Below are 9,197 nucleotides of genomic sequence, written 5' to 3' on the forward strand. Positions count from 1 at the left end.
CACCCTCAGTGAAACTGTAAAAACCGGAGCTCACACTCCCCCTTTTCACGGAGTTCCTATTCAAGCTGCTGCCGCACTACCAAAGTTGCTGGTTCTTTTATCCTGTCACACACTCGGTGCTGCTGCTCCAGAGCCAACGCGTCTCATCTGGACACAGGTAGGGGGGGTCACGGCGAACATTCGTGAACAATGTTGTTGTTCATGTTGCAAGTCTGCCCAGGAAACAGCATCTGCTGCTGTAGAGTACATTCTGTTCTCATCCGCCTGTGAAAATGGATACTCAGGTGTGAAGAAGCCTCAAACTTCAGTTTGCTGTGAGGGTTTTTGTCTAAATTGGTTTATTTAAATGCAGCTGTGGTTATCTTGCACAGTTCTAATATAATTCAAAACCTTCAATTCTAAGAGTAAATGGGGATTCCCCCCCCCCCCCCCCGTCCTTTTTGTTTCCTAATATAGAGCTTACAAATTCACTGCATGTACTTTTGAGTCTGCAGTAAAAAAAAAATTTCAACAAAACTACTTTTAATATCACCTCTATATGTTACCTTGACTCTCAGTCATAGGGTATGCTGTTTATGCAAGTGATTACATGACAATTTAGTTTTCAAAAGTAAAAATGTACACTAAAATTAATCGATTTTTCTATCATTCAAGGGTTCTGTAACCCATAACCCATAAAAATAGGCTCTTATAAACAAACAGATCAGACGAAATAGAAAGGTAATGTAAATAATGTTTTACAGTGAGGGAAGAGTGGGGCCTTCATCAGCTTCAACATCAGAAGTAATATTTAATGAGCAACAAGTAAATATGTATATTTGGAACATGTGCAGAAAGCTTTAAGGTCTTTGGCCTATAAGTTTGGTCTTTAACTCATCGACTGCAAAACATATTTGAGAAAGTTTACTGTTTGTTTTAAGGTCATTCTCTTCAAATATTCAAACCTGAATACTGGGGGATAGATTATTATGTTACGCTCCATTTTATTCCAGTGACCTTCTGGCTGTGACCTTGGAAATGCTTTGTACAAGCAAGGGCATCTAACATCCGGGCATTTCCAATAACTGTTATTTATTACAAGTAAGCTTGCATATCATTAGCAATAAATGTCACAATTATAGTATCTGTCTCAGCCCTCATTACTTAGTAATAACAATGAAACATAAATCCCATTGAAATCATTGGTTCCATTTTGGGTGGGGCAGCTCAAACTATGGGAGACTGGGCTGATAAGTGGAAGGTTTGCTGATAGAAAGAGCAGAAGAAGGACACCTTCAGTGCACTGTTAAGGCACCCTTGAGCAAGGTACCAAACCCAAAGTCCGGTAGGGCCCCATGATGAGCTGGCAACTCATCCAGTGGTGAACCTTGCCCTAGCCTGTATGCTGCTCGGATGTGCTCGAGCTCCCTCCCTGCAACCACACAAGGGATAAAGCTTTCAAGAAAAAAAAAATCTCATGTGGTCTCAAGCTTTGCTTTCTTCCGAAGATGACTTTGAGAAACCTTTTATTAGTCCCTGGTGCAACGTGTAACCTTCAAAGAAGTTAATCTCATTGTATTATCTCATTGTATAACTCCTGAAATAAGACGTGACTTACAATCATGAGTAAAAGTGCTTGGTTACATGTCATTTCTGGCTGTGCTCCACTCTCTAATCTCCCAAGTATGGCAACCATGTGCCTGAAGCAGTCATAGGATGCTTCACTCGCGTAGCCGCTAGATGGCACTGTTCAGTAGGTTTTTTTTTCGTCTACCGTACATCCATCATCCCTGTGTTGATATGTGTAAAAAGGGATTTTTGTCTGCAGTAATATTATGTTCATTATCTGAGTGTTTCAATGGACCTTTGTGAAATCAAGCATTCTCTGAGTTGGCACTTTAAAAAGGCTTGTAAATGAATGATTGTCTGCTAATATATTCGACATTGTATAGACAAATATGACATTATACTCTGCTGCATTTAGCAACAAGTTACTTTACAGATTAATCCTGTCAGAGCAAAAGTAATACATTTATATCATATTTTCAAACAGGTTTTTCCAGCATGTATTCAAACTATTAGTCTAGAGGGCATTGTACAGTATTTTACATATTGTGCATATGTAGTTACTGACACTTTTAACACTTTAAGGCCAAGATTCATACTTGTTGCTGTCATCCTCTGGGGAAGCTTCACTTCATCGTATCCATTTTGATCTGCTCGTTTGCATGTATTCTAGGTCACTGCCCCTTCGCCCCTGTGCCCTCTGACCTTGTCAAAGGACTGCTACTACACACGTGTGCTGCCCTCTCACGTGTTTATCTCCTCCCACCCTCTCCCATGTGCCCTCCCCATTTACCACTCCTCTCATCTCCTCTGTCGTTCTCTCTCTCTCTCGCTCTCTCCCCTCTCTCTATCACTCTCTTTCTGTCTCTCTGGTTTCTGAAATCCACAGGCATTTAAAGGACGGGACACGAACCCACGACACCTCCCAGCATCACAGACATGTCAGACTCTGAGACCCCTGCTGCTCCCGCCGAGGCCCCCGTTCCTGCTGCCTGCACCAGCATCAAGGCTGACCTGGACAAATGGTAGGCAACCAGGCACAAAAATGGATCAGTATTAAATGCATGCTGTTGTACGGTGAAGGTCTCTCATTATGACCTTAAACTCCGGACATCTCCCAGAGGATATTCCGACCACCTCTAAATTCACCACTAATGATCACAAACGGCGGGATTTTTTTCACATGTCATTTCTCAAAGGAAGTCCCGAGACGCAATATAGATATAGATGCACAGACCATATTTCCCAAAAATGGGTTCTGATTTGCCTTTTGCAGACCTTTAGACCAAATATTGATGTGCGCCATTTTAAAAAATGGCGTCTTTCGAGATTAAGGATGCCTAGCGTTGTAACTACATTTGACATTCCGATACATGGGGATAAGGTTGTGAAAACTTGGGGGGAACCCTGTGGAGCCCGAGTGATCGGGGCGTTAATAATGCTTGCAGTAGCTTGTTCTGGTTGGATTTCCACCCGTACGCATGAATGGAGGCTGGGAATCTGCTTGCATCACTATCCTCCATCTCCCTAGAATACGTTGCGTTGGCTGGGTTTGCTTGTCCGAGGCACCCAGGACGGCGACATTTTGGGGATGTTTTTTTCTTTTTTCTTTTTAACCCTAAACTGAACCCTTATATGCAGATGACACCCATTTGTGCACGTACAGGCCATGTAAGCCGTTTAATGACACGACCCATCGCCTTGATGTGAGTCCTCAAACATCCGCACGTCTTACCCAGACCAGTCCATTTTATCAGATCGGGTTTTCTTTTTTTTTTTTGGGACTCTTGCTAAGCCACAGCTTAAGCTCCAAACCAGATTATCAGGAACTCCTACTGCATTATTTTACATTAAGCACATACATTACTTAGGACATAGCTATAGCAGGTGTGGCTTTTTTGTAGCCATTCGCCTACAGGCATGACACTTTTTACTGGTCAAGTCTGCCAAACCTGTTCAAGCCTTGATAAGGTGTCAGTGAACATGTGGCTGCTCATGATAAGAGAAGAGGCGGAGGGGTAGATTGACTAATTATTTGCAAAAGTTGCTTGGTGCAAGCTTTAATTTACGCCGAGGACACTTTAAGATCTGCGCCAATTCGTAGATTCAAAACAGGATACGTTTTGGACAGTGACTCCTTTTTTTGTGTCCATGCAGCTCATGTCAACACAATAAAGCACATCAATAAATACAGTATGAAAGCACACAAAATGTTAATAGTTGTTCCTTTCTACATGTATTGTAAGCAGCAACCTTGCATATTGTGTGTGGCAAATGCCATTGGATATATATGTCAATATATTCATTATTATATCATTATATTGTACCACAGTACAACACCAAGATCCCGTCTTCATAGGTTTTGGGTTTGTTTTGCTTCCTGCTTTTGTCGTCATGTGACCATGGCGGCTGTAAAAAGGTGTGTCACACAAGCAATAAAACTGGATAAAATGAGAGCCGCCAATGCTACTCCCCAGGTCGATAAAGGCAGAGGTGTGAACTTGCTGTATAGCATAAGAGCCACGAGGTGATCATTTGCGCCAGTGTTAGGCGATTCGCTTGTGAGCTGTTATTTGCCACACAAGAAAAAGTAAAATGTGGCCACACCAGAATTAGAAAACGGGCCCTTGAGCTACTGCTGTGAATTTGTGAGCTTCAGACGACTCCATACAGGTAGTCTTGATCCCGCCGCCTCTTGATTGAGTTGAAAATCCTGTATGTGTGGTGCTTTTAGATTTATAATGTCTCTATTTTCATGATTATGCAATTTTACAGTGGCAGAAAATACTTTCAAATTTGTCATTAATTAATAGTCTTACAAAAGTAAAGAAAACTACATGACATAAGAATCCTTTAAAACAAACTGAAGCTAATAATAGATTTATAAAATACAGTTTGGAACTTCTGCCATTTTAATATCGTGATATACCAGACATTTATGCACAAGTGTTACTAAAAAAGTGTGAGCTGGTGACTAGTAATAATCAAGTTTTGCATTGGTGTTCTCTCAAAAACACTTGAATTTTGCCTTTAAGGGGTTTTAACACAGCCCTCTTCTGGCCAAAAATGAGAAATATTCGAACCGCTCCCTCTTCACCAAAGGTTGTCACTGAACCCCGTGCACGAGATTCCTGAGGCTGCATTTAAGACGCACCTGCTGACCTCTGCTCTGCTCAAAGTCACTCCTTCTCACAACTGCTGGTAATAAGATGCTCAGGAGGGAATCACTCCTGCTCTCTTATCCTAGCTGAAGGTAAAATTACCTGCAAATTTCGAATAATTCCCCCCAATGTGTGATCGCTCCTTCGACTGTGTATTACAGCAGGCAAAATGGAGGCCACCCCTGTAATTAAACTCACCCCCTCTGCTCACTTACCATGATGGTCATGTTCGCATGCAGGAGGGGCTACATGTGAAGGATACGATGACATGTGTCCCTTCATAGATCACTTTACTACTGACACCTGCTGCTTTTAAACCAGGCAGACATGTGAACTCGACAGGGACACGTGGCCTCTGCGCAGGCCGAGGTTGATCATTTTCAGGATTAGTTATGGTTTTAAAAACATTTACCTTGAATGAGTCGTTTATTTAATTAGATTCAATCCATGAGTCCTGTTTGTTTACCTGTGCATTAAGGATCATGTTCTAATGTCTTTAGGGTTGAAACTGAACATGTGACAAAGGCTAAATATGTGGATACAGGCACAGATAGAGCGAGAAAATCAGCGTGCTGTATAAAACGTGTGCCATTGATGCACTTTGCTATTATCTGTGTGTTGCAACAGATGTGGCAACTGCGGTTGTGCCGTCGTGCCTACAGTGTGGAGTTTGTTACAACTCTGCAGAAGTCTGTAATCAGAGTCATTTTATCACCGTCTAATGGGGAGTCCCCTAACTCTTCCTCAGTGCCACTGTCCAGACCAAAATATATATGGTGGGTGTGTTTCTGTGGCATCTACGACTATTCTTTGTACAGACAGATGATCTCTTAAGGGTTTCAATATCTTTGGCACATTTGAAGCCTCTCAAAGTTTTCCAAATCAGTTTCCAAGCACATATAGAAGAGCACAGCAGATGACATACATTTACTCACACCGAATGTAAATGAAAGAGGATTTATATTAATCCACGTTAGACTGCTACTACAATTTAATTTCCCTACGGGGATGAATAAAGTACATCTTGAATCTTGAATCTTGAATCTTAAAGCACAAAGCATCTTCTAAACCCCACTAAATGAGACAATTTGGCAACACTGCCCCACCTCTTTAACAGCAGGTGGGATCATGGATATATTTGTTCCTAGTGCCATGCTCAAGGCATATTTATTATCCTTTTATTGTCATTTTTAGTGATTTACAAAAATTAGCTGAGGTGTGCATTAATCGTCCTACCGCTAGACGGGGCTGATCACATGACTGTGCTGCTCATTTAATCACTACATCATGTTTTATCGCTGCACCTGCTCATTGATCTATAATGCATGTTTGTCCCCGAGGACAGGCTATAGCTAGGCCATCTAAATAATTCAGCAATTTCCTGGGACGACATCAGGGTGATGATGTTAGTCTGGCAACGTGTGAGTCAGGGTGAGCCGATGAGCCTTCAAAACTGGGGGATTGGTTTACATCACAGATCATGTTGGTTGTCAGCATTTATCCATTTACAGAGATGTCAGAATCTAATAAATACAACAGAGCCTGCCCCACTGCAGCCCAAACTCTGACAGCGTGCTCCTGTAACATGACCTCACTCATTTGTGCCATCTCTCAGGAGGTTGCATGATCGTTGGGATGATGATGTCATCAGGTCATTACCCACAGCCTTGCTGTACTGCCTCACTGACCTTTGACTCCCGTTCATTCATGTTTCTTCCAAACCACATTCTCAGGGGACATACTTCACTAATTGTGTATTCTTTCAAATGTGTTTGGAGCTGATGGACACAGCAATTAAATAGAAACTGCTGAACCAATGACGTTACAACGCTTATCATGAGCTAAAGTGTATTTATTTGTATTTTTAAAGCAAGAGGACTAAAATAGTGAATCTCTAAATATGTAGTCCATTTATATTCTGCATAAAATGACAGGAACAACAAACAGGCTTGCTAAATAACTACCAAGACTCTAGTTTAACAACTGGTTATTGACTTAATTATCCATAAATTTATAGTTGATTTCAGTTTTAATTTTCTACCATGTCGATTGTCACTATATTTTGTGGGCTACATTGTGTCAAGCCAAAACCCTGTGCTGCTATTTACACAGCATCAACACAGCCTTCGAGCCTTTCTATATGGCTCTGTGGAACGTCTGTTTCATATACTGGTTATACTGGTTTAGGCAAAATACAACTTTCATATGCCACAAATTAACAGCAGGATTATCTAATGTCACTGTCGGCATCCGTTGGCTTTTTTACTGTTTTGAAAACAACACACACACACACACACACACACACACACACACACACACACAAATGGCAACAATGATGCTGACAGTGGTATAAAGTCAGTGGTTTCCCTTCTATTTATGACCAACACACAGCCCTTCTGGCAAAGAGTAAAGTGCTGACTGATAATCTGGGTGTTACATCACTAATAGAGCCTCATAGCCAGAGAAAAGCAGCAGAACATAGGTCATTCTCTGTAGTTGTAGATCCTCTGACTTGTGCATCTTCTGCAGATGACTCCCCTGACCCCTGTTTATTCAGACAAATGTTTCTAAAAGAATATTTGTTAACATGTTGCAATCTCGGATTATGTAATCCCGTGAAAGCGGTTGCTGTGTATTCTGTTAACCATCAACAGGATTCATAGATGTGCGGCTCCATTCATGCACCATGAAACTCCTCCTCTCAGCTCACCCTCTAAGCCCCGTGTTTTGTCATCTGCGTATGATCACGCAATCTCTCTCACTTGCTCCCCCCCTGCGTTTACTCCTATCAAACAGATGGGGCCATCCACATGGCCTTTCACTCCTCCCTCTGCCCACTTTCTCCCTCCCTTCCTCCCTCCCTCCCTCCCTTTCTCTCTCGCTCCATCACCCTAATGCTGCGCGGCAGTGTCGGCTGCTGTGTTCTCTCCTGCACCAGAGCCTGAAATAATCTGCTAGCCTCTCCCTCTATCTGCTCTTGTTTCTTTTTTGTCATTGAGAAGATGTCAGTGGCATAAACTTTACCATTAAAAATAAGAAAAATTCTACATATTGTTTATATCACATTTTGTTGATTTATTCTATTCACATATTTTGTTTTTCCAGTTGGTTAATAGTTAAACATTTGGAAGAGGAGCTGAATTTGCATTCATCTTCACCTCATCTGCCCTCTGGGCACTGATGTTTCAATGCTTTTGAGCTTCAGATACCTGTTAGAATGTGGCTCAAACATCTGTTTTGTCAACAGAGTTTGTTGGACTTGTTTAGGTTCAGTTCTGCTTATAAGATAAACTAGCTTATCTTTTTGCCTCCCCAACGCCACACAGTTCATGGATTTTTCATTTTCACTTACCTCTGGGTGATAAAAAAAATACACACAAACTGTGAAACAGACCTTTGGATTGCTATAGCATTATTAGATCCTTACTATTCAATGAAAAATACACTAATTTCTTCCATTATTTTTGTGTAGGACAGCACATAAATCCAGTAGGAGATTAATCCCCTGTTTTGTGCTACAGTACATGCAAACCCCTGAAAACCTGGAAATAGCCACCAGATATTCAACAGTTCTTGGATGTCAATGAGAACATGCTTTTGTTGTCCTTCCTAGTATTGCAGAGAAGGGCACTGAGGGCTGCAAAGATCTGATGGAGGACTTTGCTGCTTGTGTGAAGAATGTGGCCAAGGGAACATCATGAGTCTCCTGCAATCTCAAATGTAAGGATTTGACTTTATTATCAACAATCCAAAAGTACCTCCATGTAAAACCTTTTACACGAAAGCCTTGAATAAATCATTTGTTTTTTAACCTTCCCCCCATCTACTACTTTTCTCTTTCAGGTCCACTGCACTGAGTCCTCCAAGTTCCCAGCATTCCCTCTCTGCACAACAGCACTGGACTGGATAACATCAACTTTGATGATGGAGTGACAAACTTTCTGTTGATTCAGGCTGGCAGCAGTACCCCCCCTCTCTCTCTCTCTCTCTGTTAGGCTTGTGTGGTGTCTCTCAGTCCCTCCATCATTCCCTTTGTTTCTCCATGTCTGATCGACTTGAAGACAGATCCAGCGAGTTGCTGGTCTGTGATATAAATTGTAAGTCAGATGAATACTTATAAATGGAAAATAAACGTATGAAATAATTGGTACCCGAAGTTCCCGTTTGATTTATTTTTCTAGATCTCAGACTACCGTTTTAACATCAACATGTCGAATGATTTGTGCTGAAGTTGCACATAAAGCGATTCTTCTCCCCCTTGTGGTTTAACACTGCAATTGCATTCTAAAATCTAGAGCAACAATAAACCATTTTGCAGGTTGCAATCGATACAACCCGGGCGTGTTTTAATTGATATGCTTTCAGAAACATCGTGAATGGAATAAAGCGTTGAATGTTAATCATACTGGTGAAAATCACTGAATGCCCCTTTTATGTGTTCAACTTCTGCAGCATTTAGTTCCTGTAACAACACTCCGACATGATCTCATG

General features: G+C 41.5%; 1 long non-coding RNA gene across 1 annotated transcript; it reads left to right on the forward strand.

Annotated features, from left to right (window-relative positions):
• LOC105416406 (uncharacterized) lies at positions 1-8,856 on the forward strand. The gene is made up of 4 exons (XR_964536.2): positions 1-157; positions 2,435-2,570; positions 8,320-8,426; positions 8,550-8,856. It is a non-coding gene; the product is annotated as an uncharacterized lncRNA (long non-coding RNA).
• The last annotated feature ends 341 nt before the right edge of the window (positions 8,857-9,197 follow it).

The sequence above is a fragment of the Takifugu rubripes genome, chromosome 5 (assembly GCF_901000725.2).
Source record: "Takifugu rubripes chromosome 5, fTakRub1.2, whole genome shotgun sequence".
In the NCBI taxonomy this organism is placed as follows: Eukaryota; Metazoa; Chordata; class Actinopteri; order Tetraodontiformes; family Tetraodontidae; genus Takifugu; species Takifugu rubripes.